The sequence below is a fragment of the Corvus kubaryi genome, unplaced genomic scaffold, assembly GCF_017639235.1.
Source record: "Corvus kubaryi isolate FWS band 111438036 unplaced genomic scaffold, C.kubaryi_AGA036_p1.0 37236, whole genome shotgun sequence".
NCBI classification, from domain to species: domain Eukaryota; kingdom Metazoa; phylum Chordata; class Aves; order Passeriformes; family Corvidae; genus Corvus; species Corvus kubaryi.
Window position 1 is genome coordinate 337,378 of NW_024581067.1, and position 9,192 is coordinate 346,569.

The window sequence follows — 9,192 nt, forward strand, 5'->3', positions numbered from 1 at the left end:
AGAAAGAAAGAAAGAAAGAAAGAAAGAAAGAAAGAAAGAAAGAAAGAAAGAAAGAAAGAAAGAAAGAAAGAAAGAAAGAAAGAAAGAAAGAAAGAAAGAAAGAAAGAAAGAAAGAAAGAAAGAAAAAGAAAGAGAAAGAGAAAGAGAAAGAGAAAGAGAAAGAGAAAGAGAAAGAGAAAGAGAAAGAGAAAGAGAAAGAAAAAGAAAAGAAAAAGAAAGAAAAGAAAGAGAGAAAGAAGTAAAGGAAGAGAGAAAGGAGGAAAGTAAAGAAAGAAAAGAAACAGCAGAAGCAAAAATGCACAGACCAGCATAGTATTCAGGAGTGGAATGATCCCACAATGCACATATCAAATGTTTCTTATCTGAGAGGTGTTTTAAAATAAGTAGGAAACAAGGATGAATTGCCCTTGGCCTTTTTAAGGCAGGCTGTGATATGTAGCATAAGCCTGGGCTTCCATTATTATGCTGACTTTGGATAAGATCAGGACCTATGTCGCCAAAGCTGTGACAGCCTTGGTTCTGGGAAAAATGTGTACAGCTGAAGTCACTGTTGCAGGCACACAGTGCAGGTAAACACCCATGGGGTGTCTGCTAAATAATTCTGCATATGAGCCCACAAGGGTGACTTCCTTGGGAACAGCTTTATTGTGAGTGCATTTTTCAAAGATAGAAAGTTTGCATCCTAGAAATAATTCAACTTTTTTTTGCTGACTCACCTTATCCTGCTGGCTGCAAGTGGAAGGTGGTGTTTTAGAGGTGGGATTTAAAAGGTGAAGTTTCTGGTTAGTAAAATGAAGTGGTCCCTGCCACACACTGGAAAAGACTGTAGATCAAATTCCTTGTCTTAGTTTATTACAGCTGGAGATACTGTGCTTTTTCTGTGGGAAAATTCTCCATAATGCCAGCTGAAGTGTTTTTCTCCCAAAGTGTCTTGAGATGGTATCACACTACCACAGTTTTATGAAATACTGCAAGGTAGATGAGCAACCTGGTCCAGTAGAAGTTGTCCCTGGCCATGGCAGAAGGTGGAACTGGATGAGTTTTAAGGTCCTTTGCAACCCAAACAATTCTATGATTCCATGAAACGTGTTTGCTGTTCCTGGGCCTGATCCTTCTCGCACAGATGATCATAAAATAAGTTTAACCAACAAGTGGTCAGTAATCTCACATGACAGAATTAACTGAGTCCCAGGCTGTATTTTTAAAGCAATCCACACTTACCTCATTAATGCTGAAAGCTTTTCTTAAGAGAGGCACTTTCAGTTACTGGGGGAGTAGTGGTATTAAAAAATAAAAATAAAAAACCAATTCAACAAAAAGGTTATTTTCAGATCGAGGTCATTGAAATGAATTAAAAACCTCCCATTTAATTTAGTGGGGTTTGGCTCACAGTATTAAATTTTGGTGGTGGTGGGTTTGTTATTTTTTGTTGTTTTTTTTTTTTTTTTTTTTCACAGAGAATCAAGTCCAAAGTTTTTCTGGAGGCTTGGAATGCTAAATAATTTGTTCCAGCACTTAAAGCAGTTCACTGACTGCCTAAATTACTTTTTAATGCTTCGGTATAGCTCTGAAAATAGGTTGGCTGATTTATCAGTAAGTGCACCTTTGTTGACAGCTGTTGTCCTTTATGCACTACTATTTTTTATAATGGTTTTCCTCCTTCTAGATGATTATATGTCACAGTACCCTAGCTTTGGTAGCATATGTCCTGATATAAAATAAACTATGTTCTGGGGAAAATATATAATTTTCCAGTGACTAATTCTGACCTGCAAAACTGGCTTCAGTGAGCATGCCTGTCTTGGTGACCAGGACATGGAAATAACCTCAACAAATGGGGGCACTATTTATATATATTTTCCAAACAAATGGAAACATAAAGGCAAAGTTCTTAGGAGCATATACTAATGAAAATACAGGCTGTCTTTTGAAACTCCTGGTAGTCAAATTCTTAGAGGAATCTGCTGCAACAGTGGCATGATGATTTGTGAGTCACTTATTTTTCCTTGCTTGTTTTTGAAAAATTCCTCTTCAGAATCCTTAATAATCCTCCTCCCTTCTTTTTTTCCACCTCTCTTTTGCAACCATTCTGTTGAACAGCAGCTAGAGTTTGATTTCTAACGAGATCATTTGCCATGATTTGTAGCTTGTTTTTTCTTAAGCCAGAACCTCTCACATTGACTCATGCTGGGTATTATTCGATTGTTTAAATAGCCATATTGAATTCAACTAGAATACTGAAGGACAATGTTTCTACTCAATGAAAAAGCCAAGATTAGCAGAAACCATCCCTGTTTAAATTCCTTCTGTGAAACGTTACAAAATTGAGGCGCAAAAAGGAAGCTGGAACCCATTCAGAGAATTTCTTGATATCTGATATCTTAATTCCCATCATTTCCAAGCATTAAATACCATGAGATGAGGTGTGCACATTAAAAAATTGGCCCACAGATTTTTTCTTCCTATGGTGAAATTTATGTTTTCTTATCTCATCTCGATCAATCAAACAACTCAGTCTCGTACATGATATTATCTCTTACCTCTCTTCACAGCAGAACCCTGCAAGTTAGACTTTCTTTTTTGTATGTATTTAACTGTCTTCACTGAAGAAATAATGTCACCCTTATTTGTGTTTTAGCTGGAACAAGTATTAAGGTATACGTGTTTATTTTAGTTTACTGTTTTGCTTTTCTTTTTCAACCATTTGCCACCTAATGTCGGCAAAATATAAGGAATAAAAGGTTGGCCTGTGAAAATGTTTTCAATCTAAACCACTGTGTACCTGGCATAGGAGAAGAAATAAACAATAGATATGAGTGGGAAGAGGGTCAATTCTCTTATTCAATTTTTAAGCTACTCTGAAAGGAAAATTTCTGCATTTCTCAAAACATTCAGTGTTCCAAAGTCTTAGTGCACTATAATAATTGCTAAAACCCAGGTGGGTAAGATTTTGAGGGCATTTTTGCAAATAAAATGCGTTCTTAATGCATTTTTTTCCAGTTCAAGTCTGACATAAGAACTCAGTATATTGATCCAAAAGCCTCTTTCAAGAGAAATAAATGGCAAGTAAACATGACACGCATACCTGCTGCCAACAGCCTTAAACAAATAACAGTAAGCTTCATATTAAAACAGGGTAATTTAGATAGATACTAGGAAAAGGTTCTTTATTCAGAGAGTGGTAAGGCCCTGGCACAGTTTTCCAGAGAAGTTGTGGCTGCCCCTGGGTCCCTGGAAGTGTCCAAGGTCAGGTTGGACGGGGAGCACCCTGGGCTAGTGGGAGGTGTCTCTGCCCATGTCAAGGGGTAGGACTGGATGAGATTTTAGGTCCTTTCCAACACAGTTCTGTGATCATGATCCTGTGATTCTACAATAATCAAAGCTGGTGCTAACTACACCAAAAAAAATCCCAAAAAACAAGTGTTTTCTAAAAACAAGTCAGAGGGATTTAAAAGAGTAAAAGTTACTGATGTTTTGCACTTTAAATCCTAAAAGGCATCGAGCTGCTCTGCTCATTGTGATGATTTCCCTTTTGTGCAGTGAAGGCTGAATGAACAGATGTATCAGGCCAGATCAAAGACCAGTCTACTACAGCATCAATATCCTGTTTCCTCTCATGTTCTCTGTTGGATATTTGGAGAAAAGGCAGGTATTATTTTTCAGTTTATAACCAAACTCCATATGTAGGGTCTGCTTCTTGCAACATTTAGCCACCTGTGGTACCTGCAGAGATGGTTTCAGAGGTGAATTGTTAATTAGATCCCAGAAGATCACCAGTGCTTTTTCAGGTCTTAAATTAGTACGGTAAGCTGCTGCTGACTTGCTGCCTGCAGTGGAGATGGGATAGGAGAAGGACTGGTTTACAAAACAAGAATAAATTCCGTGGGATGCTGGCAGCAGCAAAGGCTGGATGAGCAGATGGGATTTCCTGTGCTGCCTGCCGAGGGTGAACACCCATCCTACTCCTGCTCCCCAGGCACAGGGACATCATTTCATCCCACCTTCCTTTGCAGCTCAGCCTTTGGGGTCAATTCGCTGCTGACCTTCTGTGTGACAGTTCTTTGAGCTGAAAAAAATGTTTAATATTTGGCAAGGTATTCCCTTCCAAACCAGAATTAGCTATTTATTTGTCTTTATATTTGTCTTTGTTTATAAGTGAAACCACATAATCCAGCTTAATTTCTCACTGCCAAAGTTATTTCTAATCCTCTCACCTGCACTGCAGGATAGGATGTAGAATTCAATTTATACCCTGTTCACTATTTCAGTACATTAAAGCTGAGTATCAAAAGATACCTTTACTTTCTATATAAGAGTCCACAGAACTTTAATCTTCTATTTATTTCTTCTTTTTACTCCACCTATTCTACAGTTTCCTAATGTAAAACACATTAATAAAACTGCCCTTTGAAAAGTTCTTATCTTCCAATTCAATAGGCGTTAGAAAAAGATATTTGGAATTATTATTTCTAAAAATACTTGGCATAATAATAATAATTTCAGGAATGTTTAAGGCTCAGTGTATGATTTACTCTCTTTTATTTAAGCTTTCACAAATTTCAGACAAACTTTAGACTGAGAAACACTCTGAGCTACAATATAAATATGGAATAAAAGGTAAAGTTTTACCTCCAGAGTATTTTAATAAAGTGACATTGAACTATACTGAAGAAGTAATATTACGAAAAAACAAAAAAGAAAATTTTTCTAATGGAGAAGCTTGTTTTTACATTTAACCAGTACCCCCAAATGGTAGCATTCCATATCCATTACATGAAATAGAAAATAAGATTCATAGCCATGAGTTGAAAGTAATTTGCAGGACCAGATTTCCATGTTAGTGTTTTCAGAAAACAACCATTCTTTTAAAATTGGGCAGTATTGTAACATATCATTTTGATTTTAATTAAATTTTAGCATATACTGCTTTATTTCCTTGCATTTATTTTTGCTATCAGTTGATTTGAGGCAGTTTTTTGAATTATTATTATTTTCCCTGGCATGATTTTGTTATTAAAAAATTATAATACTATGTACTGGAAAAAAACCATTTGTAAATGAAAATAGCTTTCTACTTTTAGTCTCTGTGATAGCTTCCTTTAGTAAATATTGCAGTATCAAATACTGAAATGGGTAATCACTTATAGAATCAGTGTTTAATATGTGTTTTTCATACAAGAGAATTTGTCACAGTAAGATCTTTGGTTGTCTAAACACATTATACACAGAGTTTTCTGAATTTCCTCTGGAGGAAGCAAACATTCTGCCAGAGGGAGAAAAAAGGAGGCTCAGTTATGTGCAGGATAAAATGAATCTTTGTGTTTAAACCAGATAATTTTTAGTGTATGCAAGTTAAATAATGAATATGCAATGCAGAAATACCCTGATGAAAGGCTGAATATGCCTCTTACTTCTATGTTAGACCAAAATATTTTTACATATAGTGCAATTCTTGTCCCCAAAAAGAGATCACACAAATATGTGTAACTACGCAGTCTACTGGGTAGCAAAATGTTGTTAAGAATCAACGCAGATTTCAGTCTGCACAACAATTTGGGGCAGCGCCAGCTCTATTAATGGCCAGGTAATTTTATTTCTTCAAATACAATGCAGCAATGTGTTTTTACAGAATCAAAACTTCCCTGATTACAGCTAGCGTGGTTCTCAAGGCAGGCTGCAAATGCCATGCAATTATACTCCAAGGCACTATTTCTGCCTCTCGTGCCAGCTCTTCTGGAGGCTCAATCATCCAAACATCTCCTCCAAGCTCCAACAGAGACAGGTAACTCATTTCATCACTAGATTCCAAGGGTCACCAAGCCAGGAAAGACACAGCACCAACAACCTGTGGTGTACCTTCTCATTGAAAACCTGAGAAAAAACTTCAGCTTGGATGTCCACCTGCCATCCATTAACATTGCATTACTGGAATATAAAAAGTAAAACTACAAAAAAATTCCCCTCCTATAAATATCTGCTTGATTCAGGGGAAAGTGACTGCTGCCATTTGTTCCCCTCGAGTGCATAAAAACTGCTGCCTGTTAGCTCTTTGGTTCCTGCAATTTCTAGAAAGTTTTGAAGGCTTTTCTCTGGTATAAAAGTCTCTTTTATGATGGATTATTTTCAGTCAGATAGTCCAGAGATTCAAATTTAAACCGATCAGTGTGCTTATTGCTTGACTCCAAAGACGAAATGAAAACTGAGCTGAGATTAGGCTCACCACTCTGTACTCGAACTTTGTTTCCAATGAAGGGCTGAAAATAGCTATTATTGTTCCACCAGCCTGAAATGCTGGATGGGTGCTTATCAAGTTCTGTAATAGAGCACACAATTCTCCTTTTTTCCCCCTTATCTCTCCCCATAATGACATACAGTTCATTTTGTTGCAGTTTATTGGCAGGCATTGTAGATTTGACCAACAAAATCAATACCTAGTGCTGGATCCTGCACATTCACTGGGCAATTTGGAGACTTGCAGGAGTTTTATGTTAAGAATTTGCAGAAGAGATACAGTGCCCTGGTAACTAGAAACAAATCTTAGACCTTAAGCTTATCCCAACTGTAGGCAGGAGGAACCGGACAGACACATTAATAATGTCTACTAAACCATTTTGGACCTGAAAAGTGCACATATATTGCTGCCCTACCTCTAAATTCTCTTTTTCTGTCTGTCTCTAGGCTTGACATAACAATTTTTATTTCTTCTTCAGGGAAAAATGCACTTAAATTGCTGTTTCTTCTGTGTTCCAGACTCCTTAGGTCAATGTTCACAGCATTTTAAAAGCGAGAGTTTTACTCTTATAACTTTTGAACTGCCACAATGATTTGTTAGGTGTTTGGCACAAAAAGAAACAATGGGTGAAAACAAAAAAATATTTAGATTTTTATTTAAATTTTTTTAGGTGAAAAAAATTCTATTCTTTTATCCTCTAGGCTAAAAGCAATTTAATAGATAGTTATCATTGGCATTCACATTTAGTTTTCAAAGTTGTTATGAAATATATGCAAGCATGTCAGGGAAGTAACATAGAGATTCCTATGATTTGTTAAAAATCCTGAAACTTTTTAAAGTAGAAAATACTTGTGTGTGAGAAGATACCTGTAAAGAAAATAAGGCAGAGCAAACAGTCGAGCAAGCACCATGAACTCAGCTCATCTAGACAGAGAAACTAACAACAAACCAAAGGCAATGACCACAAAAGTCAAGGGTCACCATGAGAAACTCGTTTAGATTCTAGTTTAGGGTCCAACCTTAGTGAAAAACAGATGGAGGGTGGGAAAGTCACAAATCCCTGGTTTCAGTAAGGACTATGTTATCAATCTGGAATGCATTATACAGCAGATTTCTTTTTCCATGTTCTTCATCAAAAATTACCAGAAATATGGCCGAATTTATCCCACAGGAATTCTTTTCTCAGAGGGGCTGACTGAATTTCAGTGACAATAAAGTCAGTATCTCTAAATTTTTAATTTTTGTTCTGTTTGTTTCCTTGTGAAGAAAAGCAAGTCCTAAACCTCAATATCTATATTTGGTACCTCACTACAGATGTTGATGTTAAGCAGTCTCTCACTTCATGGAATTTATATAGCAAAAGTAACCCATCTTGCCTTAAAATTTGCTTCTGTCACATGTCACATTCCTAATTCAGTATTAGAAAATGTAAGGAAAAATAAAACTGACAAAGCTACTAACTATACGATAAACTTTTTTCTGGTGAGGTCTGAACCTTTATTGAATTTGATCTTGCCAATGTTTGCCAATGTTCTCTCTGAGAAAGAAAAAAGCAGCAGAAGAAACCGACATGAAAACAAAAAAAGAACAACAGAAAACCCCACAACCTGCACATACTCCCACAAGTTTGTAATGAAAAATCCTAACCATCCTTAACTATAGATACATTATTGTATTAAGACATTTTACTTTTCTACTGCCTTTTTTTCCCCCACAAAATGTATAACAGAAGTACATTAATCTATATGGTGTTCAGGTTTATTGCTAAAAGTTTTATTGCTGCAATTTTGTCATGTATTTTTAACATTTTGTAGTGGTTTGGTTCAAAATTTCCATTACTTACTTATTTTCCTTCTGTGAAATAAAAATTAGGAGAAAGCAAAGCAGGCACAAAACTTAAAAGAATATAAAGAAGTTTATTAACAGAACTAAAAGAAGGAAAAAAGTCACACTAAACCTTCAGAACACTTCTCTTCCCCCCACCTTTCTCCCTTTTCCCACTGACAATGCAAAAAGACAACCCTTGAGATTTTCAGTCAGTTTACCACTTCTCTAGTCACCTTTTCAGTTCACTTAGGGAGAGAGAGGATTCTCTCTTGCTCATGCTATGGAGACATCTCCACAAGAAACAGTTCTCTCATGGCTTCAGTGTCACAGCGAGACAGCCGCCCGGGTTGGTTCTCTGCTCGCATGCGAAATTCCCTTCCCTCGACCTACAGCTTTCCCCACAACTGCTTTCGAGGGTCCAATCTTGAGCTACTGGGGTACCATTTTAAGGATGAGCTGTTCAGAAGCAAAGGTTCTCTTCATCTATCTCTGGGATCATCTTCATCTCTGGAAACAGAGGTCGTCTTCTTCCCTGGGAGCAAGGGTCTTGATCACTTTCATCTCTCTCTGTTCAAGCCTCTCACCAGATCATAGCTACTTCAACATTTGCTTGTTTCAGCACAGGTACTTTTGCTCACAACTGCAGTTTGAATGCTTCACTCCCCATGCTCTCATGAAATTATAGCGGGTACTCTGATATATCATAATCCATCACCAGAGCTTTACAACAGAATTTCAGCTTCTAGGTTGGAAGCATCTCTTCTTTCTCCCCTCTCAGCGTTTCAGCTCTTCCTTCTTCATTGACTTTGGTGTTTCTATGGTGTTTTCTTTACGTGCCTTTACCTTTCCTCTTCCTCTGACCTGGGAGAGGATTGATGTCTGTAGCTTTCATCTGCTCTGGAGGAATCTTACAGCACTAAGAGAGTTCTCACCCGGGCCTTGCAGCCGGAATTCGCCTTTTGCTGTTGGTCACTGAATTTCTGCCGGGCAGTGGCCGGAGGTTGTTTCGGTGTAGCATTTCATTTCAGTGGCCACACTGGGAGGGAGCCTGGCCGAGCCGAGCCGAGCCGCGGGCCCACCCGCACAGAGCAGGGCCGTGGATGGAGCAGGGCCGTGGATGGAGTAGGGCCGTG